General features: G+C 38.4%; 1 protein-coding gene across 6 annotated transcripts in view; it reads right to left on the bottom strand.

Annotated features, from left to right (window-relative positions):
• Positions 1–26,522, bottom strand: part of Hil (Hillarin) — a 306,146-nt gene that overhangs the window by 233,994 nt on the left and 45,630 nt on the right. Inside the window, exon 1 of one of the 6 annotated variants that reach the window (XM_067773501.1) lies at positions 13,123–13,269. The exons of the other annotated variants lie outside the window; for them this stretch is intronic. The gene's annotated coding sequence lies outside the window, so the exon portion shown is untranslated. Of the gene's footprint in view, positions 1–13,122; positions 13,270–26,522 lie in introns of those variants that run through there. 6 annotated transcript variants of the gene reach the window in all.

The raw sequence follows: 26,522 nt of genomic DNA, 5'->3' as shown, positions 1-26,522 counted from the left end.
CTTTCAACATCCGAAGCAAACTCTTACAAAGTCTCATTAGCTTTTTGGTAACGGTTTTGCAATTCTATTTGAAATATCTGTTTCCTGTGTTCGCTTCCGTATCGCCGTTCTACAGCAGCCGTCAATGCGTCATAACTGTTCCGTTCGTACTCTGGAATAGTCTGTGAGATTTCGGCAGCTGGTCCTTTCAATGCTACGAAGAGTGCGGTAACTTTATCTTCCACATTCCAGTTGTTCACTGCTGCGGTCTTCTCAAACTGTAGCTTAAAGACCTGGAAAGGAACAGAACCGTCAAAGGATGGTGTTTTTACCTTCGTATTGCTTGCTGAAATAACTGGACGATTTAGTTGCAGCTCCTGTATACGCCCTTTTAAAGCATCTACCTCAGCCTCGATTTTGTTCTCAAATTGCATTATTTTTTCGTCCATACGGGCTTCTAGTTGTACAGAGATCTGCGATGATACCTGTGCTGAAATTTGTCCCGACATTTCGGACGTGCCTCCTGTGCTTCAATCCTGTTGTTGTTGTTGTTGTAGCAATGCTCGCCCCACCTAATAGCCGCGACCGATCACAGATTGTCATCAATATCCTCTAACGGGAGTCCAAGGAAACTTGCCGTTTCAACAGGGGTGGACCATAAGGAAAGGGGTGTTAGAGGCGTTGGGTGCTTCAATCCTGGATGCTATTTGTGACAACTTTTCGGATATACGTGCCTCCTCTGTTTCAATCCTGGATGTTATTTGTGACGACATTTCGGATATACGTGTCTCCTGTGATTCCATCTGTGATGACATATACGTTTTCTGTTCTTCTAGAGAATGACATTGCCGATGTTTGAGCAGATATTGCAGCCAAAATCATGTTCAAGTCTGTGCTCGTAACTGTCTGCGGTGTTTCGTTTTTCTCTTCAATTTTTGTTGTTGTCTCGTCCCCATCAGCATAAAAGACATACTCGTCCACATCAATTCTTTCTGCTTCCATTTCCTCTCGTAGCCGTGCCTGAAGTTCGAGTTTAACGCCGCTTGTATTCAATCCACGGCTCTCCAACTCCTTCTTCAGTTGCTGGATCTTCAATTCACTGAACTTTGCCATGTCCTTGTTGTCCTCTGGAATTTATTCAACAATTCCTCTTCTGACACCAATTGTAACGAGTTTACTTGCAAATCCCCTTATTTGCCCTTTTGCTAAGTTCGTATCACTAAACTGTTGAATAAATGACTCCAATATTGTATAATGGAAAAATGGCCTTTATTAAAGTACTTCACAATAACACTTATACTTTGCTACTAGCTGGCTTAATAACCAAACTGATTGATAGCTCAAATGAAACTGAATTCTCGCCTCTACTGTTCTCGCATTTTTATACGCTTTGATTTCCTAGTTGCATACTTCTAGGCTTTTCCATTCCAGAATTTACTAGTTGGTTTCTCAGCTACGACTACAGATGTATAATTTGTATAGCTTTTCTCACACCCCATGCGCTTGTATGTGTGAGCGACACTTCCACAATTATAATTGACTACATTTAGGAGCATCTCAATAAGATGTCTGCATGTGTTTGGGCATCTCTTCTCTGCTGCGTGTACGTACATAGGTATGTGTAGACATAATGATTGAATTATTGATGTGCGTACAGTCACTGCTTAGCATCGGCTTAGAGATGGCAGTACCCCTTAGTGTTGCAAATATTCGTAACAATATATATAGTATATATAAGATTAATATAAGTGTCCCCAGTGGCGGGTCATCGTGAGGAGCTCAGAAGGGAGCTCACGCGAGGTGCTCAGAAAGGAGCCGGATGCCCAGTAGGGGGAACGCGCGAACCGGTTGAAGTACCGATTTATCCAATCCATCCTTATACGATATCGTGCCTGTTTTCTACGGAAGAAATAATAATTCCAGCTTTTAAAAAATAAATTAGCTTGTATCTCTTAGTTTAGATAGGCGATTATTGCATTACGTATAGTGGCAAAAGTACATTCAAGACTGATACTGCTATACAAGTCATTGTGTGCGAGCGCCAGATAAGCAGAGGATTATTTTTAGCAAAGTTTCGACGACAAAGGGGTAAATAAAAAGGAATCCTAGGAGGAACTACAAAAAACAATCGGCTGAGAAGCTCAGCAGAATCAATTTCTCGAATAATGTGCTTATGGATGAACAATACCCCCAGTACTATTCTCCGGTTTTCCAGAGTGGGTAAGCTAATAAGAAGAAGTCTATTTCTGTATGGTGGAAGGTGGATACTTGAGTCCTAGTTAAGGCCACGTGATGCGAATATCAAAAATTGCTTTTGAACTGATTCAAGACGCTTTATATGATTTTGAGAAACAGGGCACCAAACGCATGAGCAATACTCGAGTATTGGACGGACCAGCGATGTGTAAAGAATCTTAGGGAGACACAAACAAATTTAGGGGTTTTTTCGACAAAAAAAAAATATTTATGTTATAACTTTTTAACCAAAGGTGGACAAACGAAACATTTTCCTGGACAAACGTGGACAAACGAATGGCATTTGGTTTTTTTAATTACTCGCAAATGGAGGTGCCAACTTCTCACACGATTTTGTTTTTTTGAAAAAAGTTTTTAACAAAAGGTGGACAAACAAAATTTTTTCCTGGACAAATATGGACAAATGATGGGCAAAAGACGGAAATACGATTTAGCACAATAAAGCGAAAAAAAAATTTTGGAGTTTTCGAAAAAAAAAAAAATGTTTGCTATAACTTTTTAACAAAAGGTGGCCAAAGGAAAATTTTCCTGGACAAACGTGGACAAACGGTGGACAAACGCATGAGATATGGTTTTTTTTAATTTCTCGCCCAAGTAGGTGCCAACTTCACAGAGCTACAGGGGGGATGTAAATATTGATGATTTCTAAATTTCCATCGCCTGACAGGACTGATATGCCATAACATTCCAGGACACTGTCCCTACAGCCGATGTTGGGATCAAATAGAATATATTGCACTGAGTGGTGGGTTTTAAATGCGAGAAAAGATTCTTTCCCGACAAACGCAGCAAAGCCATTTCTCTGGACCGGTTCTACTGGGAGGATGACAATTTGTGGAAGGGGCGCAACAAATTAAATGAACCGGCTGCCTTGGGAAGCGAGTGTGATGCCTCCCAGTTAAAAAGGTTGGCCGCATCCCTTGATTGTGGCAATACAAGTCTGAAATTACAGAAGGGTTTTAAGAGAAACTGATGGAGATTTGAGTGATGCTTTCCGCCGCACCGTCCTACCGATGGTTCATAGCTAAACAGTTTCGGCAGTACTTTCCTCGTATTGCTTCAGAGAGGCGCTCCTCGGGTTTTTTGGATCAAAATATGGGACACAAATGGATTGTGTGCTACTTTTTGCAGAGCCAACACTCTGTTGTGTAACGGGATGCTTTTTCGGCAGAACTTAGTTGCATGGCCGCAAATGGACACATTTTTCCTGGAAAAGGTAATATTGGCTTGAAGGGGGTTTTTTGTGACAATCAACCAATATACAATGGAAGCCATGGGAACAACTAAAAACATAAGATTTTACAACGAATACGACAGTCTTGTGATTTGCCCAATTGTATATAAACTAATAACTAAAAACTAGCGTCCACGGTGGTGTGATGGTAGCGTGCTCCGCCTACCACACCGTAAGCCTTGGGTTCACACCCCGGGCAAAGCAACATCAAAATTTTAGAAATAGGTTTTTCAATTAGGAGAAAATTTTTCTAAGCGGCGTCGCCCCTCGACAGTGTTTGGCAAGCGCTCCAAGTGTATTTCTACCATGAAAAGCTCTCAGTGAAAACTCATCTGCCTTGCAGATGCCGTTCGGAGTCGGCATAAAACATGTAGGTCCCGTCCGGCCAATTTGTAGGGAAAATCAAGAGGAGCACGACGCAAATTGGAAGAGAAGCTCGGCCTTAGATCTCTTCCGAAGGTATCGCGCCTTACATCTATCTATCTATCTAATAACTAAAAACCATTATTTGATAGGGTAAGATTTCCCGTACTTTCAAGCAGATTAAAACAAAAGATTCCCTAATTGTACCGGAAATGAGGAGTTCCATATCAAAACGCAATAAATGCACATAAATTTTGTTTTCGGATTTTGGTATAATCATTTTATCCTTTGCAATGCCTGCAAAGTAGCAAGGGAAAAGTAAAATTTAATTAGTCTAACTTTCTTAAAATTCAAATTAACAAGTAAGGAAGGTGTAACCGAACATTACATACTCAGGTGGGAACTTTGGGGACAAAATAAGGGAAAATCACCAGGTAGGAAAATGAACCTAGGGAAACCCTGGAATGTGTTTGTATGACGTGGGTATCAAATGGAAGGTATTAAAGAGTATTTTAAAAGGGAGTGGGCCATAGTTCTATAGCTGGACGCCTTTTCGAGATATCGCCATAAAGGTGGACCAGGGGTGACTCTAGAATTTGTATGTACGATATGGGTATCAAATGAAAGGTGTTAATGAGTATTTTTAAAGGGAGTGGGCCTTAGTTCTATAGGTGGACGCCTTTTCGATATATCGCCATAAAGGTGGACCAGGGGTGACTCTAGAATGTGTTTGTACGGTATGGGTATCAAATTAAAGGTATTAATGAGGGGTTTAAAAGGGAGTGGCCCTTAGTTGTATATGTGAAGGCGTTTTCGATATATCGACCAAAATGTGGACCAGGGTGACCCAGAACATCATCTGTCCGGTACCGCTAATTTATTTATATATGTAATACCACGAACAGTATTCCTGCCAAGATTCCAAGGGCTTTTGATTTCGCCCTACAGAACTTTTTCATTTTATTATACTTAATATGGAAGGTGTCACACCCATTTTACAAAGTTTTTTCTAAAGTTATATTTTGCGTCAATAAACCAATCCAATTACAATGTTTCATCCCTTTTTTCATATTTGGTATATAATTATGACATTTTTTTCATTTTTCGTAATTTTCGATATCTAAAAAGTGGGCGTGGTCATAGTCGAATTTCGGCCATTTTTTATACCAAGATAAAGTGAGTTCAGATAAGTACGTGAACTAAGTTTAGTAAAGATATTCGATTTTTGCTCAAGTTATCGAGTTAACGGCCGAACGGATGGACAGACGGTCGACTGTGTATAAAAACTGGGCGTGGCTTCAACCGATTTCGCCCATTTTCACAGAAAGCAGTTATCGTCATAGAATCTGTGCCTACCAAATTTCACAAGAATTGGTAAATTTTTGTTCGACTTATGGCATTAAAAGTATTCTAGACAAATTAAATTAAGAAGGGCGGAGCCACGCCCATTTCGAAATTTTCTTTTATTTTTTTATTTTGTTGCACCATATTATTACTGGAGTTGAATGTTGACATAATTTACTTATATACTGTAAAGATATTAAATTTTTTGTTAAAATTTGACTTTAAAAAAAATTTGCTTAAAAAGTGGGCGTGTTCGTCATCCGATTTTGCTAAGTTTTATTTAGCACACATATAGGAATAGGAGTAACGCTCTTGCCAAATTTCATCATGATATCCTCAACGACTGCCAAATTACAGCTTGCAAAACTTTCAAATTATCTTCTTTCAAAAGTGGGCGGTGCCACCCCCTTTCTCCAAAATTTTACCAGTTTTCTATTCTAGGTCATAAGGTCAACCCACCTACCAAGTTTCATTGCTATATCCGTCTTTGGTAATAAATTATCGCACTTTTTCAGTTTTTCGAAATATTCGGTATCGAAAAAGTGGGCGTGGTTATAGTCCGATTTCGTTCATTTTAAATAGCGATCTGAGACGAGAGCCCTGGGACCTACATACAAAATTTCATCAAGATACCTCAAAATTTACTCAAGTTATCATGTTTACGGACGGAAGGACGGACAGACATGGCTAAATAAATTTCTTTTTTCACCCAGATCATTTTGATATATAGAAGTCTATATCTAACTCGATTAGTTTATGCCGTTACGGATTACAGTTATGCGAACAAAGTTAATATACTCTTTGAGCTCTGCTCATCTGAGTATAAAAATTTGTATTTGTTACATTTTCTCGAAACTGTTCGTTTGTAATCATTGCGTTTTGATATGGAGCTCCTCAAATGTGAATACATTATTTCGGGACTAATTAATATCCAATTATATTCGGAAATGGGGTAGCCGGGACGACACCTTCTAGAGATTAGTCGCACAATTTTTAACAGGGTTTACACGTCTTCCAAATTTTATCCGTGGCGCCAGATAATAATCTGATGCGGGAAAAAATCGTGACCTGACTTTCAATGTTTATAAAAATCATTGAAAAATAATGCGAGCGGACTCAAATTTACCTAGGTTTTCATAAAAATAGAAATACACACATACACATATATATACGCTTGGCTAGGTTAGGTTTAAAGGGTGGTCAATAAAGAACTCGCATAGACTTAAGGTGTCTATAGTGTTAACAGAATTTGTTTGACGACCGAATGGAAGAACCCCAATCAGGTGCCAGGACTTATGTTTTAGAATAACTACGTCCGGTTGTTGTTGCAGTGCTTCGTGCCATCCAATAGGCGCGACTAACGGGAGTCCAAGGAAGTTTGCAGTTTCAACAGGGATCAGAGTGAGAGGGGTGTTTGAGGCGTTGGTTCCACATTGCAATTAAAGAGATCGTTTGTGTCATGTGGGGCCACATTGCAAGCAGGACATGCATTGTGATTGTCGGGGTTGATTCTGGATATGTAAGAGTTTAACCTGTTATAGTATCCAGGTCGAAATTGAGCTAGAGTGACGCGCGTCTCCCTAGGGAGAGTGCGTTCTTCTTCTGCGAGTTCATGGTATTTTTTTTAAGAACTGGGTTCGCAGAGCAGTTCCTGGCATAGAGGTCCGACGCCTTTTTGTGGATATCACTGAGGACCTGTTTGGTATTTTTCTTCATACGACTGTGTTCTCAGGTGCAGTATTTCCTCATCTGTTTATTTTATTACATAGCTCATAGCGATATATTGCCCAGGATCTTTGGCTATTATTGTGCAGTCATCGGCGTAGGATACAATGGTGACTCCTTCTGGTGGTGAATGTAGGCGATATGTAGAAGTTAGACAAAAGCAGGGATAGGACACCACTCTGTGGTACCCCTTTTTTAGTTCTTCTGGTTGTTGATGTTCCATTCCTGAATTGCAGCGATCCTTGCCGACAGATAATTTGTGGTCCTCCTTTGGAGACTTGGTGGAAGGGAACACCCTTCCAAGTCTTGAAGTAACGTGTCGTGGTTGACTGTATAAAAAGCTTTTGATAGGGCTAGCGCTACGAGTGCTGTTCTGTGGTGGGGATTTTGATTCAATCCGCAATTTATCTGCTGATTGGTGTTGATGGTGTTTTGCGCGGTGGTAGTGCTATGTAGTTTTCGAAAATAGGGAAGCTGAATGGCTTCAAGTGTCTTGGCTACTGGCGATAGGAGAGATATCGGACGATAGGATTCTGCTACGTTAGCTGGTTTCCTAGGCTTTAGTAGCGGTAACACCCTGTAAAATCATTATTGGGGAATGACGAAGGTGGACAGGGTCAGGTGGAAGACATGCGCTAGATATTTAAATCCCTTTTTGCCAAGTTTTTTAAACATCGGTATGACTATTCCGTCTGGGTCTACTGCTTTAGATAGCTTTGCATGAACGAAGGTATTTTTACCCTCCAGGCTTTAGTAGCGGTAACACCCTGTAAAATCATTATTGGGGAATGACGAAGGTGGACAGGGTCAGGTGGAAGACATGCGCTAGATATTTAAATCCCTTTTTGCTAAGTTTTTTAAACATCGGCATGACTATTCCGTCTGGGTCTACTGCTTTAGATAGCTTTGCATGAACGAAGGTATCTTTAACCTCTTTGGCAATGATGTTAATAGGGGACGAGCTGTGTTTATGCTTGCGTGCGCGTCTGTTCGCCCGCCGTCTGGCTTCGTTAACCGTAGAATGTATTAAATATTATCGTCAGAAAGCGGTCGCGCATTTTTTCGCATCGGATAGCACTTTATCTCCGATGGCGATGGATATTTTGTCGTTGTGCTTAGTCGGTTTCGATAGTGGCTTTACGGTAGAGCATAGCTTACTCACACCGGCGGAGAGGTTACAGTTCTTTAAGTGCTCCTCCCATTTTGCTCGCTGGTATTCATCCACAAGCAGTCTGATGCGTTGGTTTATGCCCCTTTTCTGGGGTTTACTGGGGTTGTGCAGCCCCATAAGGTTTCGTTTTCTCGCTAGAGTTGCAGGCTCCGCTGGAAAGTGTGGTCGGATTTCCGGGATTCTTCCCTTCCCAAGACAGCCGGTTCTAGGTACCGGAGCGACTCGGGATTTTTCCCGACCAAGCGCTGTCATATCAGTCTAATCCCATTTAATTTGTTCCATCCCCTCCCACAAATTGTCATCCTCCCTCCTTGCAGCGGGACTGAACTATATACACCTGTTCCGTGAAGGTATCGAGCCCAATCCGGGGCGGGTAACGGATCCCGGTGCATAGAAATGGTTTGGCAGTGTATCCAGAAAGACTATTTTAAGGGACGGTCACACCCTTGCTAGTGTCACGTATAAGAGATAATTACATCACGCGGGGTGATTTTGGCTGGACACCAAAACCCAATGCACGTAGGTTGAACTGGCCGGTCCACGAGGGCCTCACATAGACTGAATAAGTCCGTAGTGTTCCCAATGTTCACGCCCAATGGCGTCCAGTAGTCTGCGCCTCAGTGCAGGTTCTGACTTGGACGGTGCCACTTTGCTGGATGTTCTGGTCTCAGCGACGGCATAAATATTTGATATTAGACTGCTCGTTTATTGTGCCCAAAAAATGATCACATTATTATTCGGTTCTGACATCGGCCGTAGGCACAGTGTCCTGGAACGTCAAGGCATATCAGTCTGGTCAGACGATGCAAATTTAGACCAAATAACGTGCTCAACTGCTTTTCCAACCGTTTTTTGCAACTTGCACTTCCTACACATTCTGCTACTGACGAGGCCTAACTTTTAAGCATGTGTCGCCCTTGTGAGCCTTAAGTATTCTCTCTTCAGAGTTGTGAGCCACTTTGTGAATCTTATATCGTAGGCTTTGCATATGATCTTAGAAATTTTGCAGCTTTTGTCCACGCCTTTCCTGCTTGATGAACTTTATGCAACTCCTGTTTAATTGATATTTCTCCCAAACGGATTGGGACGTCTTTGCCAACACATATGTAGGCCTTTTCGTTACCTTCTATCTCTTTATGTCCGGTAACCCAGTGTAGATGTATGGTTCGGTCTGAGCGAAGTTTTTCCAATACTTCTTTTCATTCCAGAACACTTATTGATGAAGCACTGTGTGAGACTATTGCCTTAATTGACGCCTGACTAGCTCCCAGTAAAAAAAAGGCTCACCCAAGGACCAATCTTTGATCGCCCTTTTACGAGCAAGGGATTACTCCACGAAGCTCTGAACCTCTTGTATTTTTAGCTCCTTTTTAACATTGCATGTCCTCACGGGCGACCACTCCATTTGAGTTCCAAACGGATGCAATAGGGAGTATTATTTTTAGCTCCTTTTGATATCCATAGCGAGTACTAGCAGCTATGATATCCCCATAATTGATACACTGGGAGTAACATTCGTATGTATATATTGGCTCGTATATTACTCTAAAATGTATTAATAAACGAGGAATGAATATTTGATATTGGATTGCTCGTTTATTGTACCCAAAGAATTATCATATCATTATTCGGTTCTGATATTAATAGAAGAATTTTTACTTGGCTTATCCATGCTCTCCGTATGCACGTGTGTGAAAATATCTATGTAAAGCCTTTGAAATATGAATTTCGGTTGAAGAATTTTTCTTTTAATCGTCGCTGCGAGTTAATTATTGACCAGTACTAACCACGGTTTACCTTATACATATCACCTTGGTACGTGGTGCGTCAACTTCCCACATTACGATCAAGAAAGCAAAGTTATTTTTAACAGTTGATGGAATTTATTTGTTTATAAATTACCTTTCTTGAATAATGAGCCATAAAAAGTAATATCTAAATATTAGATCGTGACACTAAGATATTTGAGTCTTCTTCTTAAATAAATTCTCAAAAATGGAAATGAGGATGACATCAGAAATTTGTGACAAATACTAAAAAAATTTCCGTAGCTTTGAGAAATGTCATAGGATTAGTATTTTTAAATACTGGAAATAAATTTTAACTTAGGGTAGGAAGTCGATTGACCGCCATTACATTGATGAGGATATCAACCAGGTTTTGTTCCTTTGGTTCATTTGGATCAAAAAGGGTCCTTTCTGTTTAGGTTTCGTCTGCTGCCTTTTTTGTCCGCATTTTTCATAAAAAACTTGCAATCGATATTTAAGTAACTTCCCATTGAGCTACAAACGTGAAACTTTACACATAGGTTAGAACACCATGACAATGCAACAAAAGGAAAAAAATAAGTTAGGTGGCGCACGGATCGAAATAATTAGATAAGAATTTGAGAATTTTCAAACCAGCTTTTAAGTAACTTCCCGATGAGCTAGAGACTTGAAATTTCAAACTTATTTCAGAGGTCGATGACAGCCGATGACACAATACAAAAAGTTTCGCTAGGGGCGCACGGACTAAGATATTTAGAAAAATCAAACGGAACGGAGGGAATTTTGGGATTAATTTTTATGTAAGTTCTCATTGAGCTACAAGCGTAAAACTTAACAGATAGGTTAAGATACGGGGAGAATGTAAGAAAAGAAATTCCATTAGATGGCGCACGGATCGAAATATTTAGAAAAGAATTTGGAAATTTGGAGTTTTGAGATCGATTTTTAGAACTAATAAAAGTAAGTTTTTCACCTTGTAAATAGTAAGGCAGTACTCTTTTCCAACTAGAACTGAAAAGGAGACAATAAATATAAAATACAAAAATTTTAAGCACTTTGATTTTCAAATTTTGACAGAAATTGCAAAAATATTTATGAGAAGTAAAAATAAAAAGGTGGAGCGCAATTGATTGACTAATAAAATCTCCTTTCCTGCCAACTTTCCAGTCCAAGTAATGTGCGCTCCAGTTTTATATTTTTACTTCTCAACAATGGTCTAAGATGTTTTTACTTCTTACTCTCCCTCCCCTTTTTCTTGTCCTTTTATTCACTCCTCCCTCTGCCTTTCTCTTTCTCTGCGTCTCTTTCTCCCTCCCGTCTTTTCCGTCAGTTCTTTCCCGTTATATCTTCGTCTAACTCCATCTCTTTCTCCGTCACTCTTTTCTTTTCTCTCTATTTCTAATTCTTCTCCATCCTTAATTCCCAGTCCCAGTTCCAGCCCAAAAGACCCAGTCACAGTCAAAGCCGCAGCCCCTGTCCCTCTCCTAGCCCCAGTTGATTCCTGGCCCATTTCCTGGAACAAAAGTGTCGTAAATACTTATGTAGACAAAAGGCTACCTACATACGAAATTTCAGTCAAATCGAACCATGAATAGAATTTGTTCGATTCGATTGGTCCCTGGTCCACTTCCCGGACTTAACTTTTTATTAAAATTATACAGTAGCTGTAGCCCATAGCTACGTTATACACATTCTTATAGGTAAATGAACGAGCGTCAGAAACGGTCTAAATTTTATAGTTATTCGAGGTTAGAATTCAACCTCTAATTGTATGTGGAGCGCTTCACATATTTTAAAATGCATCACAAATAACTCATAAAAAATATTACGGTGCAAAAAGAAAAATTCCATTACCGGTCACATTATTTCCCGAATTACTCGATCCCGCTTACTTTTTATTTATTTGGGAACCAGCATCAACACTAGCAACAACATCAGCACTGAAATCCAGCGAAGACTCAATCTTGCCAATAAATGCTACTTTGGACTAGGTAGGCAATTGAAAAGTAAAGTCCTATCTCGGCGAACGAAAATCATGCTCTACAAGTCACTTATCGTACCCGTCCTGCTATATGGGCTTCTGGACCATGACAACAGCAGATGAAGCGGCTTTGGGAATGTTCGAGAGAAAAGTTATTCGAAAGATTTATGGACCTCTACCCGTTGGCGATGGCGAGTACCGAAGAAGATTTAATGATGAGCTGCACGAGCTATACGCAGACATCAACATAGTCCAGTGAATTAAAACGCAGCGGCTGCGCTGGCTAGGCCATGTTATGCGAATGAATGATGATGCTCCGGCCAAGAAATTGTTTCTATCGGAACCCGCCTATGGAAGCAGAGGTAGAGGGCGGCCCCCACTCCGTTGGAAGGACCAGGTGGAAAACGATTTAAACTCCCTTGGTGTGACCAATTGGCGCCAGTTGGCGGAGCGAAGGAGCGACTGGCGCGCCTTGTTGGACGGCCATAACCGTTTAGACGGTTAAGCGCCAATTAAGTAAGTAAGTAAGTTTACTTTTTAATCAAAATTACCCAAATAAATTTTTAATTACACTAAATCACCGTTAAACTTATGTATTACGTCTTACAAAGGCATATTTTTGTATAAAGCCATTATTGTCTTGTTTCCATTAGTCTTCATACAGTTTCCATCTAGGGTCCTCAAAAACGACTATCGGTAAATAAAATTTTTAGATTTAAAACTCATAAGTGCATACAAAATTAAGAAATCGTATATAAAGAGATTTATGTATAAATTCATTGTAAGAGCTTAGATTATAACGCGACGGTTTGCATATGGGCGTGTTTGTATATTTGTTCGTAGGTTGCAGCATATTGTGCATATATGCATATTGTGGGCAGTAAGCAGAACTAAACGAAAATTCCATTTACATATATGTTTTAATATGCACATGTTCGAAAATATATCTTTGTAATAGCACCCAATGGAAAAAATAAGCACTACAAAAGCGTTTCATAAAACTTTTTCTATGGACCGCGAAACAAGATTTTTAATAATTTGAAAAAAAAAAAAAAAATAATAAAAAATATTGTGGCGAATTTTAGCATCACTAATCTGCCACTAAATAAGAGCACAACAGCAATAAAGCAGCCACTGTTATGTAGAAAGCGACGAAGAGATATCTCACGCACCCATATATGGAGTCATCAGCCGAACTAGTTACTCACACATACACACGCATATGGCTATGGGAGAGGCATGGACTATAGATATACATGTATATAGATATTAACCAATGTAAACTTGGATGTTAGGTTACCTGCCACTGTCTTAAACGCTGCCGAAGTCGCAATTGTTTTGACTGCCTCCTGGGTGTCATTTGGAGGGCGCCGCCTCCAAAGTATCGCCGTATTACCCACCTTAAGCACTTGTTGAAACCTCTGCCCTTGCCTACAGTCGAGGCGGTTGGCTTTTCCGCACTTAATAATTTATATAAAAATACTTCAAGAGTAAAAACACTTTTCTTAATTTGGACACGTCCGTCCAGTTGAGTGTACAATTTATTATTCTTTCATTTTTCTGTCAGTGACGTGGGCCGCAGTTGCATTTGACCAGTTGCATTTGACATGCGCGTTTCCAACTGCCCGCGCCTGTCAAATGCAACTAAAGCTCCACGCACATAGCTTATCTTATATAACGGATGTGAGGGTTAGTTTATCCTTACATCATAAGAAGAATTTGGCAAATTGATCGATCACATTTCATTTGTCACATTCTTCTTTTCATGTTATCAATTGTTTCGAACGAACGAATATTAGGGTGCACCTTCCTTTTTTGTAACTCGTTCGTTCGGGCCAATTTTACATTTTTATAGCGAAGTAAACTTTCTTTTAGTATCTAACATTACATTGGTGTTTGTTTGTGTTTTTTTTTTTTGTTTGTTTTCTTTATATGTATATAATACAGTTTGTTTATGAATTTTCATTTTCTTAAATTTATGTTGGAAAAATATACGTACATGTTAGAAAATGGTTTTAAATATAGAATTTTGTTCTGCCTTATTGGCTGTATGCATGTTCCTTTTTTTTTCTCTTTTGTACATAAATGAATTTAATGGAATGCATAAACATTATTCTATACATTTAATGTCGTTAACATTACATTAGAAAATTTTGGATTTTTCAACGTTAATATAAAATGTTACTCTATTTTTATAAGTCGATTTTTGTGTACTTCTTTTTATTTTTTTTCTTACCTCATCGAAGATTGTAACATTAGGGTCGTTAATTTTAGTTACAGCAAAAGGACCCTAGTATATATATTCATGTTTATGGCGTGGTTCTTTTTGCAAAAGAACTTTGTCACCTATTTTAATAGCTAATGGACGAGCCGCTTTATCATAAAAATTTTGCTTTGGATTTTATTTTTAATTATTAAACTTTTCGCCATTTCATGTGTTTTTTGCATTCTAAATTTAATCTCCTTAGCATAGTTTTCGGCGTTATAAAGTGGGGTAAATTTTTTCCTTTCTCAATTCATGAGGCAAAGTTGCCTTTTTACCAAATACTAACCCGAAGGGAGAAAATTTATTGTCGAAAACTGTGCTAGTTGTTGAGGTATTTGATTTTTTAAAATTGAAATAAGTTTTTTCGTACGTTTGTCTTCTGTTTCTGTCTTGTTAATTGTATAAACATTATAATTTGAAAGTTTTTCTGTCCGAATACTGTTTCTTTTCACATACTTGACATCATCCGTGGTGTTTATGACTTTAAATATTGGGTTACTGGAATTAACAATGCACCTTGCTGTGAAAACGCCTTTTTTAATTTCCTGCGAGTCCACGAAAAGTGGCTCAGGTGAATCTTCTAAATCAAAAAGTCTGAAGATTTCACATCTGGAAGGAATGATACAACTGTCACTTTCTGTTCCGTGCAGGATTGGTATCGCTACTTTTTCATTACCTACCCAAAAGGAAATACTATTTCTTTCATAATTAATAATGCATTTGTTAATTTTCAGAAAATTTTTACCTAATATGCCATCGGATGGAATATTAAAGTCTTCCTTTACTACATGTAAGGTATATTTAAGAGAAAAGTTTTAAAGATTTAGATTTACGGTAATTTTACCTAAACTCGAAACTGAATTTTAAGTGACACCGGTAATGTTAATAATGTCGTTTGTATTTAATGAGATATTACTGTCTATGCATGATATTTTTATTAATGAAATGTCTGCTTGAGTGTCTACTAAGAAAGAACAAATTTTTTGTGACTCGTTAAGTTGTAATTCTATAAAATCTGAATAATTTATATTTAAACAATAGATACCTATTGGTAAGGGAAGTTCGCTTACTCGCTTAGTTCGCCCTCCCCCAGTGTTCGCTCCTGAGGGGCACTCGCGTTTAAAGCGCGAACGTTTGCGTTTCTACCTCTACCGTTGGACGATCTTGAATTGTTACTTCTATTGTTACTATTATTTGTATTTGAATTGAGTTTGATCGTGTGTTCCTATTGTTACTATTTTGGTATCTATTTCTATTATCACATCGATATTGCTGACTATTGTTTCCGTTACGGTTGCTATTGTATGAAAATGAACTATTATTTTTATAACCAGTATAGCTGCGATTTGGGTAAAAACCGCGATAACTACCACGTGAATTTCTGAATGTGTTGTTATCACGTGATCGAAAAGCTAAAACCTGACGCTCAGTTACTTCGTTGTTTTGTTCTACAATTAATTTCGCTACTACGTCTTTCGGATCAGTAAATGCCGTTGAGGCCAAAACGGTTTTGACTAAATTGGATTTTGCATATAAACGGCACATGTTAACCGTTTGTTCGACTGCCATTTCATAAGCTTTCGCTTGAGTGATCCCTTCAATAATAAGAGACCGCTCAAGTGAGTCAGCTAAATCTTCAACTTTTTTTGCAAAATCTGTGTAATTGTTATTTCTAACGTGCAACGCTGCAATTCTCCCTGCTACAACTTTCGAGTTGTCCGGTTTGATCCTACTACGTAGAGCTGTTTTAATTTCATTAACTGAATTTACTTGTCGTGGTATTGCCTCCTGGGCTTTACCCTCAAGTTTTGATTTTAAAAACGATATAAAGGTATTGGTTAAATCTGCAGTAACGAACTGTTCAAGTAATTCAATTTTGTCTATAAAAGTTTCAAGTACTAGAGGATCACCGCTGTAGTTTTCTCTAATAGAATTAGCACATGTGTTAATGAAAATTCTCTTTTCCTCAGGTGTTGCCATGATTTGATCGTTAAGATCTGAAGCTGAATTAGAAGAAGGTGAGTTTGTACTAATTGGATCGTTAAGATCTGGGTTTACGTTGAAGAAGGGGTAACTAAGTTTGTACTATTTGAGTCGTTAAGCTCTGATTTTAAAGTGGAATAAGTTGAAGTTAATTGTGCACTATTTGAATCGTTAAGATTTGAAGCTAAATTAGAAGTTAAATTTTTACTGGAAGAATCTTCGAAGCCTGGAAAATCTGTTGACAAAGAAAATCTATTTTCCTGGTTGTGACTTGAGGCTGAATTATCGGAATCGGATTCTGAATCTGAAGTTTTTTGCACTTGCTTACCACTTCTAAGGCACATATGTAGTTACCAGAATAGCAAAAAGAATTCAGTTCAAACTATGAAATTATTGAAGCACTTGTTCGAATGTCTGAATTTATATTTGAAACTGAAGTGTTGAGGAAAAAGAGAAAAAAAAATTTATAAAAGGGAACTGATTTACATGTGAATAGTCGCTAAAGAAATATTTAACAATTTATTAGAAGAATTAATTGAAACTGCAGTATACTTGTATGAAAAATCTGTAAAAGTAATTGAATTTAAATGGCACAAAAGTGTATAAGTATCAATTGGTAAAAATCTCAAAATTATGGTAAGCTGTTCAAAAAAAAAATCCATATATATTCACGGACGCACCGCTTTATTCAAAAAAATTCATATATTTTAACGGGCGCACCGCTTTATTCAAAAAAATTCATATATATTCACGGACGCACAGCTTTATTAAAAAATCTCAATTGGTTTTTCACAGAACCACCGTTTTATATCAAAACAAATATCATTTGGTTTTTCACGGAACTACCGCTTTATATAAAAAATCTGAATTTGTTTTCCACAAACCACCGTTTTATATCAGAAAAGATTCAATTGGTTTTTCGCCACCGCTTATATCAAAAATTCATCAAATTTATAGGGTACCTGGAGACTGCTTATCTAGTTCACTCAGTCTTATATGGTGATATTTTGTTGGAAAAAGTACGTATTAAAAAAACTGAAGTTATATGGAAATTTAAAAGTATGAACATTTTTAAAATGAATTGAGGAGTTTTAAATGAGAAATTTGAAAATATGAAAAATTTTAAGAAAATGTAAATGTTGAAACTTGAGAAAAAAATTTTTAAATATAGATCTGAAAATGTTGGAATTTATAAAATGGTTCGAAAATTTTAAAATTGTTGAAAACTGAGGTATTTAAATTTAGACGCACGCACCGTTTTAGTAAAAAAATCCAAGCGTTTTATACAAACGGACGCACCGTTGTTATCAAAAAAAAAAATCCAAAATATTTTGTACGAACGGACGCACCGTTGTGATCAAAAATCAAAAAAATGTATAATATTTAATGTGGACGCACCGCACTTAATAAAAATTGTAAATTATTTTTTGTTGTATACATATATGTAAAGAAAAACCCGTAGGTAAAATTTTATTAATATTCACATATATCATATACTTATTTTTCTGCTTCACTGCTGCTATGATGATGGCTGCCGCTGATGTTAATGCTGGCCTTCGCTGCCGACGGTGGTTGCTGCTGCTGGGATTTGCTGTTGATGTTCGCCGTTGCTGGTGTTCGCTGCCGCTGGCTGTGGTACAGTTTATGATGCCGTTATTTGACTGGCGTGGGTTTTTGGTTTTTTCTTTCTTTACATGCCGTTTTGTATATGTTAGTTAAATAATATTATTACTGTATATTTTAATTAAAAGTTTTGTAGAAAGTAGCGTTTATTTAGTTATTTTGATTAACTCCGTAGTTTTAGATAACTTGTTGTACTAGAAAATAGTATTTTGAGATTTTTGTTATTTCCGCATTTTTAGTTTTTAGAAAATTGTTGTATTAAGTTTAACAATTTTCCACACCGTACGCAATTACTCACCTGTATCACCAAAGACCATCACGGTCGCCATGTGAATTTGGATGTTAGGTTGCCTGCCACTGCCTTAAACGCTGCCGAAGTCGCAATTGTTTTGACTGCCTCCTGGGTGTCATTTGGAGGGCGCCGCCTCCAAAGTATCGCCGTATTACCCACCTTAACCACTTGTTTAAACCTCTGCCCTTGCCTACAGTCGAGGCGGTTGGCTTTTCCGCACTTAATAATTTATATAAAAATACTTCAAGAGTAAAAACACTTTGGCAACTGCCCGCGCCTGTCAAATGCAACTAAAGCTCCACGCACATAGCTTATCTTATATTACGGATGTGAGGGTTAGCTTATCCTTACACTAAGCAGGAGATACAAAAGTTCTAGAAGGTGAAACGTCTAAACCTTAGGAGAAATATGCGAACGAAGCAACGGAGAGTATAAAAGCAGCGCAAGCTGAGTAATCAGTAATCAGTTTTGATTTAAACACGCTATTGGTTGTGAAGAATAATTGTGAAGTACTACTCCCAAAGTAATCTAAATAAAGACCAGTTTACAATACTGAATATTGTAGTGATTTATTCAACCGTTTAACGATTCGAACGTTAGAGAAGGTGCATAAATATCAGAAATCCCCAGTATTCGTTACAATATAGTAATACACTTTGTATGAGCCTTTTCTTTGTTGATTTTCCGATAGGGTGGATAAATGATGTATATTGGAACGATTTTCCGTCATCCCTTGTCAAATTTGGTTTTGAGACAAACTGGTTTCGGCGTTGTGTCATCATCAGTGTCGATTTTCGTTCTGATCTGTTGTTGTCGTTTGTCCTGTATTTATAGTTCGTAGGTGCATGAGCAGGTATTGGCAAAATTGATGCTTGTGTATATTTAGTTATGTGTATGTGCTGTGTGTTCATTCAGAACCGAGGGTGGTTTTTACTGATCGATTTGTGTGGCTTGCTGGGGCAGGTAAAAATCCGTAATTTTCGTCGATTGACCTTCTTTGTGCGTTTGTTGTTTTGGTGCGTTAATTGTTTTGTGTTTATTTGTTGTTGTGTGTTTGTCTGTGGTACCTGTGTGATTAATTTGTTTCTTGTAAACAAGTTTTAAAGGCTCGAATATTGTGTCAGAAATTGTGTTTATCTGTTCGTTTATTATTCTACCGTCGAATATTTTCTGTTTGTAGATTTCCATGTTATCGAGTACGTTGAGACGTCGGCCTTTTGCTTGTATGTGAAGAACCCTAACTGTTTTATTGATGTTTGCTGGGGAACATTCATTCTCGACCATGTGATTCGCGAAGTTAGACTCGGGTATAATGTTTGGATTCCGTATTTTTTTGTTGCAATCTCTAATATGTTCTCTGAACCTCGTTCTTTTTGCCGTCCTGTTTGTCCTATGTAACTATGTTGGCATCCACAGGTAAGCTTGTATACGCTGTGGCTGCTAAACGGATCCTCTGAGTTAGTGTTAGTTCTTAGTTTTCGCCCTAGATTGTTCCCTCCGTCGCCCACCCAGGTTTCGAGTGGCGCAACGCTGAACGACCAAGCGACCCCTCCCCCTGAGCTGACTCTTGTATACTAAGCTGGCCGGAGCGGGTTTAACCACTCCCACTAGCGAGCTGGGGAGAAGAGGTTGCGCCGTGGCGCGGGTCACCCCCCCCCCCCCCCCCCCTTGCTACGCCCGGACGACGAGAGTGGTGTCTTCGGACTAAGGTGAACTTCCCCTCCGCACACGTATCGATCCACGGTGTATCGGCTGGTACGGCCCCGCCCCACTTACGCACCTTCTATTAGCGTGCATTTAGGGAGGCGGGGGTGTCCAGCGGTGAAACCAGCACTAACCCGAGTCCTCGCAGTCTCTTTCCCAGGTGACCGACCCCGCGGACTACCGATCATGCTGAAGCCGACCGACCAATACAAGCCCGCGGGTACGCCCATCCTACCCCGCCCGGAACGAGCCGCCGCTGTCCAGGTAAACACCATCGCCAGCCTGCTTCCTCTCTCACCCCGGCCCTGGTACGCGCTCTGTAGCCCACCGCCGCTGCCGTCGCATCGTCGCCCCTCTGGTGCCGCCGCTGCTACGACGACCACTGGCCGCTTGCCATCCTACTGCCGTTAAGTCGCTGCATTCGTCCCGCCGGTGCTACGACGACCGTTGGCCGTCCGCCATCCTCCCGCCGTTAAGCAGCTGCTTGTATCCCGCCGCTGCCTACGTACCGCCGTACCAATCCGTCCGTTACCCAACAGAACCGTCCTACCTCACCTCCTCTGCTCCAACGACCGTTAGCCGCCGCTCCGCCCCCTCACCATCTTACGACGGAAAGCTACTGCCCGCCTAATACCCCCAGCCGTGTGTGCGTGTGTTCCTAACACATAAATATTGTGTATTTATTCAGTAGGGGTTTGTGAGACCTTTACTCGACTCTGGATTGACTGAGCGTTACCCCAGCCTTAGACAAAACCCACCACATATCTTGAACACGAACGGACTACTAACAATTTACAAGCGACGCCTACAGAAAATATATAAGGCAAAGGCGAGCATTTGGTTCAACAAACAATGCCTGGAATTGAATGTTACTCCAAAATTCGCTAAAATAACAATAAAGGCAAACACCAAATCTAGCAGGTAAACAGTTAGAAAAGCGGAAAAGGATTTTTTAAAATATGAGTTGGAAAGCTTATACTCCAAGAAGGATGAGATAAATGCCGATTTATTACCTATCCATTTAAGATGTTTCGACCGCATTAAGACAGAGGTCGATCAGGAACTACAACAAAAATACAGGTCGCTGACCCGGAAATAGGACAAGCTGGCAGGACGACGAGAGGGTAACCAAAACCAAAAAACTCACCAGTTTCATGACAAGTTCGTTAACCTCACAACAGTGGCCATTACCAAGGAAGAGGCACAACTTCTCGAAAAGGGCCTGAAGCACAATATCATGGACCAAAATACAGTAAGAAAAACGGAGCAAGCGATTGTGGATGCGGAGATCGCAATATTATTGATACCACGGGAAGATCAGGAGCACGCAAGACGCATGTGCAGGGAAATCATAAAAAAGGAGGTGAAAGCACAGGAAGGACAAAAATCTAATACAGAGGAGAAAACAATAAAGAATCTACGGCATAAACTGAGGAAAAACAATATTGTATTAACGAAAGCGGACAAAGGAAACACCACTGTGCTAATCGAAAAAGAGAAATACATATCCAAAACCGAAGATCTCATAGAGGAAATGAAATGTCGTAGAATAATAGAGGATCCCACAGATGAATGCCAAAAACAAATCAAAGTTGCTATAAAAAAGCAACAAATATAGTAGACTCTAACATGGCACATAGATTGGTCCAAATGAATCCTTCGCCTCCTCCACTGATTGCGCTACCAAAAATCGACAAGCCGGCACCATGTTACAAACTGTCCAAATATTTAAAAACGTTATTGAAAGATACACTGGAGCTAAGGAACGAATATGCAATAGATAACACAATACAGCTAATAGAGAAACTTGAGACCGTAGAGCTAACAAAGAACAGCAAATTGATATCTTTTGACATAAAATCATACCACTATCGGAGACTTTGGACATAGTTAGCTCAACAATAGTTCATAATACAAAAAACAAAGCGAAAAGTATGCAAATCACAAATACGCTAGGAACCACTTTACGTCAAAACTATTTTCAATTCTACAATAATATATATAGACAATCAAACGGTCTTGGAATGGGAAGCCCCACATCAGCAATTCTTATGGAAGTGTTTATGCAAAATCTGGAAGAAAAGTACATACAGGAGCTGAAGTCCAAATTAGGCGTGTCATTTTATGCTAGATACGTGGATGACATAATATGCGTTTTAACTACTAATAACGAAGAGCTTGTACTGGAGTACCTCAACAAGCAGCACCGAAATATAAAATTTACAATGGAAACCGAAAAAGGCCGAGGAACCAACTATCTAGACCTCACGATAAATATTGATAAAGAAGCCAAAAGATTTAACTATGACATATATAGAAAGCCAACGGCCACCGACACAATAATACATAATACCTCAAATCACCCCCAACAACATAAAAATGCAGCATTAAGGCACTTGGTATATAGACTTGAAAGAAAACCTCTTACACAAGATTATATGCCTCTTGAGAGAACTTGAGGTCATATATGATATCGCTGCAAACAACGGATACAAAAAAGCACTAGTAGATAAGCTCAGAAGGACAAATGGGGAACCAAAAAGAAATAATAAAAAGGAATATAATAGCTGGACTATGACATATACTGGAAAAGCAACATATAAATTGGCAAACTTCTTTAAAAACTACAACATTAACACAGCATTCAAAACATCGAACAATCTAGGGCGAAAACTAAGAACTAACACTAATTCAGAGGATCCGTTTAGCAGCCACGGCGTATACAAGCTTACCTGCGGATGCCAACATAGGACAAACAGGACGGCAAATAAGAACGAGGTTCAGAGAACATATTAGAGATTACAACAAAAAAATACGGAATCCAAACCTTATAACCGAGTCTAACTTCGCGAATCACATTGGTCGAGAATGAATGGTCCCCAGCAAACATCAATAAAACAGTTAAGAGTTCTTCACATACAAGCAAAAGGCCGACGACTCAACGTAATCGAAAACATGGAAATCTACAAACAGAAAATATTCGATGGTAGAATAATAAACGAACGGATAAACACAATATTCGAGCCTTTAAAATTTGTTTACAAGAAACAAAGTAATCACACAGGTACAACAGAAAAACACACAACAACAAATAAACACAAAACAATTAAAGCACCAAAACAACAAACCCACAAAGAAGGTGAATCGACTAAAATTACGGATTTTTATCTGCCCCAGTCAGCCACACAAATCGATCAGTAAAAACCACCCTCGGTTCTGAATGAACACACAGCACATATAAATAACTAAATATACACAAGCATCAATTTTGCCAATACCTGCTCATGCACCTACGAACTATAAATACAGGACAAACGACAACAACAGATCAGAACGAAAATCGACACTGATGATGGCACAACGCCGAAACCGGCTTGTCTCAAAACCAAATTTGACAAGGGATGACGGAAAATCGTTCCAATATACATCAAGAGCCTTTTCTTTCATTCACAAAACGCCGACCTAGGCCCATAAATCTACCGCAGGCGAAATTTTTAAATAACTCGCTATAAAACGAGTTGTGCTTAATAGCGAGGACACGAACCTCAGTGCTACGGCGTGTTCTTTATTTTTTTTTTAAACTATATTTATGATTTCCAACTTCAAATTTGTTTTTGTCAAAAGTGATGTGGCTGCTAAGTCGTATTCCTCACTCATATTTTCGCCTTTAAATTCAATCCAGAAATATAAAGCTTACCGAGCTTTTTGTAAACGCCAATGATATCAATATCAGACAGCTCCCTCAATTACAAGGTTTATATTAGATTGTACCTATGTGGTTTAGATCTGCTGCTCCAACAATACTATCCAGCATAAATTTTAAGAAACTACTGATAGGAAGATCGCCTTGCCTGAAGTCTGATTTAAATTTTTATGGCTCGGAGAACGGCTTCCCAATCCCGAAAAAGACAATTATGTTTATTAACGTCATTTCTTGACGTCATTAACAGGAGGTGGCGCGTATCGACTTCCTTATTGTAAGTGTTCTCTAGCCCTGAGTCTTTCAGACAATATATGAAGGTAAGTGGTCGGTCAAATATTTTACACAGCAGTTGATTAATGCTTTTTAGTAAGCTTGAAGTAGTCCGCTTGGCAAGTAGTCCGTCATTTCCACGTCTCATAGTCAGGTAGTCGGAACTAGCAGTGAGAAGTAGTACTTCGAGTTTCGCTGCATGTAGGCTGGTCCAATTAGATATAAAGATCTCGTAGAGTGTAAGACGCTAATGCTATACCAACTATGGATCATGATTTTCGACTGGAGTGGAGACACAGTCTCTTCCCAACACCATTACTTCGCTAGGACGTAGAATTTGAAATCAAAATTAAATTAATATCAGAAATTTATGCATAAACAATCAAGTATAAACTTTTACATTAATTAATTTGTTTGAAATTATATATCATTGTGAATTCATACAAGTGAAAAATCTTTCTATTCCTCCATTGCCATCCTACCTGTCAAATAATTACTGACAGGGAGAAAGGCTGTCGCGAATGGCCAGAGAATGGAAGAAAGGTCTGTTTTTTGCTAGCAGGTAAGAAATTAAAGTGTTACGAATTGCTCATTTGTGTTTCAAACCAACGTTTGTTTCAAATGTATCCACAGAAAATGAGACCACAAATTAATATTAAAGGTTGTTAATAGATAAAATATAAGCAGCCAATTAAGCAAACATTTTAAAATATGTAAATAACGCAATGTACCAGTCGTCTTAAAACTTTTTTGAAACACACTATGGAGCAAATGATTTAAGTAATCGAACAGCGATTTAACAGGTCATCCAGGCTGTTTACTATTGTGAACGTTTTTTTTTCGAACATTCGCCACTTGTACTAGACCCTATTGTGCCAAAACAAGTTTTCGAGAAAAACGCGTTTAAAGCTTTTGTTTAGCTTGTGTATCGGCTGGCCGTTGTGAACGAATTTTGTAATTAAAATTTAAGTAACTTCCCGATAAGCTACAAGCTTGAAACTTGGAATATAGTTTAGAACCCGATGACAATGCAATAATAAGAAAAAAAACTACGATAGGTGGCGTATTGATCGAAATATTTCAAAAAATCGTATATGTGGTTCGATTTGGCTTTAAATGCGATTTTTGAAAAAAGTGAAGAACGGTATTTTCGCACAATAGGGTCGTTTCATGATTCCAGGTCACATATGTATGTATATTGTTCCACTTCCTATGTAGTAGGGCTCTTAGTATTCGGTTAGTCGATTAACCGAATTATTCGAATATGTCATTAGTCGACTACTAAAAGTCGGCTACCAGCATTCGAGTAGTCAAAACATTTAGACTATTCGGTTAACCGCCCATTTACGGTTGGTCGATTAACCGCACACTAGGGGTTAGTCGGTTAATGTATATTTCGGTTACAAAGGCATCACGTATAAGTAGTATCTGTGATATTTGCCAATTCATTTGATTGGTTTCTTTTAAATATTCAATAAAATATATCAGGAGCTCAGAATTTTCGTGTAAGTAATTATGAACGAAATTCAATGAAAATTTTCTTTACAGTTTTGTGCAATAAAGTAAGACCCCAAATTAAAACTTATTAAATTTCGCCTATTTGATCAAAATTCGATTTATAGCAATTCCTTATGTTATTGAGCAGTTAAACACTAGTCCATTTCTCTGGTCGAGTCTCAGCTACCAATTGCCTTATAATTTTGGTTGAACGTCAAAATCGAATGACTCTTGCAAAAGAAACTTTAGAAATAATTTTATTTACCTGTATGGTGATAGTTTAAAAACAAGTATGAAAATAAAATGGATAAGATATCATTGACCTGTAACAATACTTCAAAAGGGAAATCTTCGTCATAACTTTTGCAAACATTTCTCTTTTCATTTCTCGTACTGTTTCTAATTTGTTTGAATATCTATCCTACTTCCTTTTCCAGTTCAGGCAAGAGGCAAAATATACATATGCATGTATATCCTACCTTCTTAATTTCATTTTCTCACAAAGCAGCATTCTTCTCCCTGTATTATCGTCATACACTTTTCAATTATAATTTGAAGAGCTCGGAATATTGTAAACGAACTCACATACAATTACAAACGCGGTTTTTCTTACTCTAGATCCTAAGGATTGCCTCGATACGATTTTATTACTTTAATTATTTTATAATAATATTTTAAAACGCTATCTGTAGCAGCAGGAGCAAGGGGATATAAAACTAAACCGCTGTAAAATAATCAACATACAAAAACAGAAACAAGTTGAACGGACATAGGGTCAAAAAGCATATATTGTTTTTTCACACAATGCTGTAGAATTCAAATGACACGAAAAAAAGCCTTGTATTCAGGAAAATATATTAGGAGCACAGAAATAAAATGTAGGTAATTCTGTATATAAAAATATGAAAAATAAAATTTCAAATGTGTGACAAATATTGGTTTGTATGTGCATACATATATACGGGCGTTATATGAATGGGGAGGAGGGTTGTGGCAGCTGGTGGCCCTTTCTGAATAGTGCGACAATAGGTATATCTTAAAAACTTGCGTCTCATTTAAAGTTTATTAATCTATGCATAAATTTCCTTACATATAAAATCTAATTCAATTAATAAAACATATACATTTATATAAGTTCATTTCCCTTCATATAACCTCTGTTTTGATACAAGAAAGTAAGAAGATTTATATTTCTTGGTAACAAACAACTTCTACGTTGTGAGACAATGTTCCCAGCAATGGAAACCGTTCGCTCGGACTTAGCCGAAGTGGCTGGTATACACAGGTAGCGCTTAGCAATGTTGAAAATATCGGGATAAATTTCGATATGGGATTTCCACCACAATATGGGATCGATGTTGT

The sequence above is a fragment of the Eurosta solidaginis genome, chromosome 3, assembly GCF_040869045.1.
Source record: "Eurosta solidaginis isolate ZX-2024a chromosome 3, ASM4086904v1, whole genome shotgun sequence".
Classification (NCBI taxonomy): Eukaryota; Metazoa; Arthropoda; class Insecta; order Diptera; family Tephritidae; genus Eurosta; species Eurosta solidaginis.
Note: the sequence above shows the minus strand (reverse complement) of the source record. Positions and strands in the feature narration are given on the sequence as shown.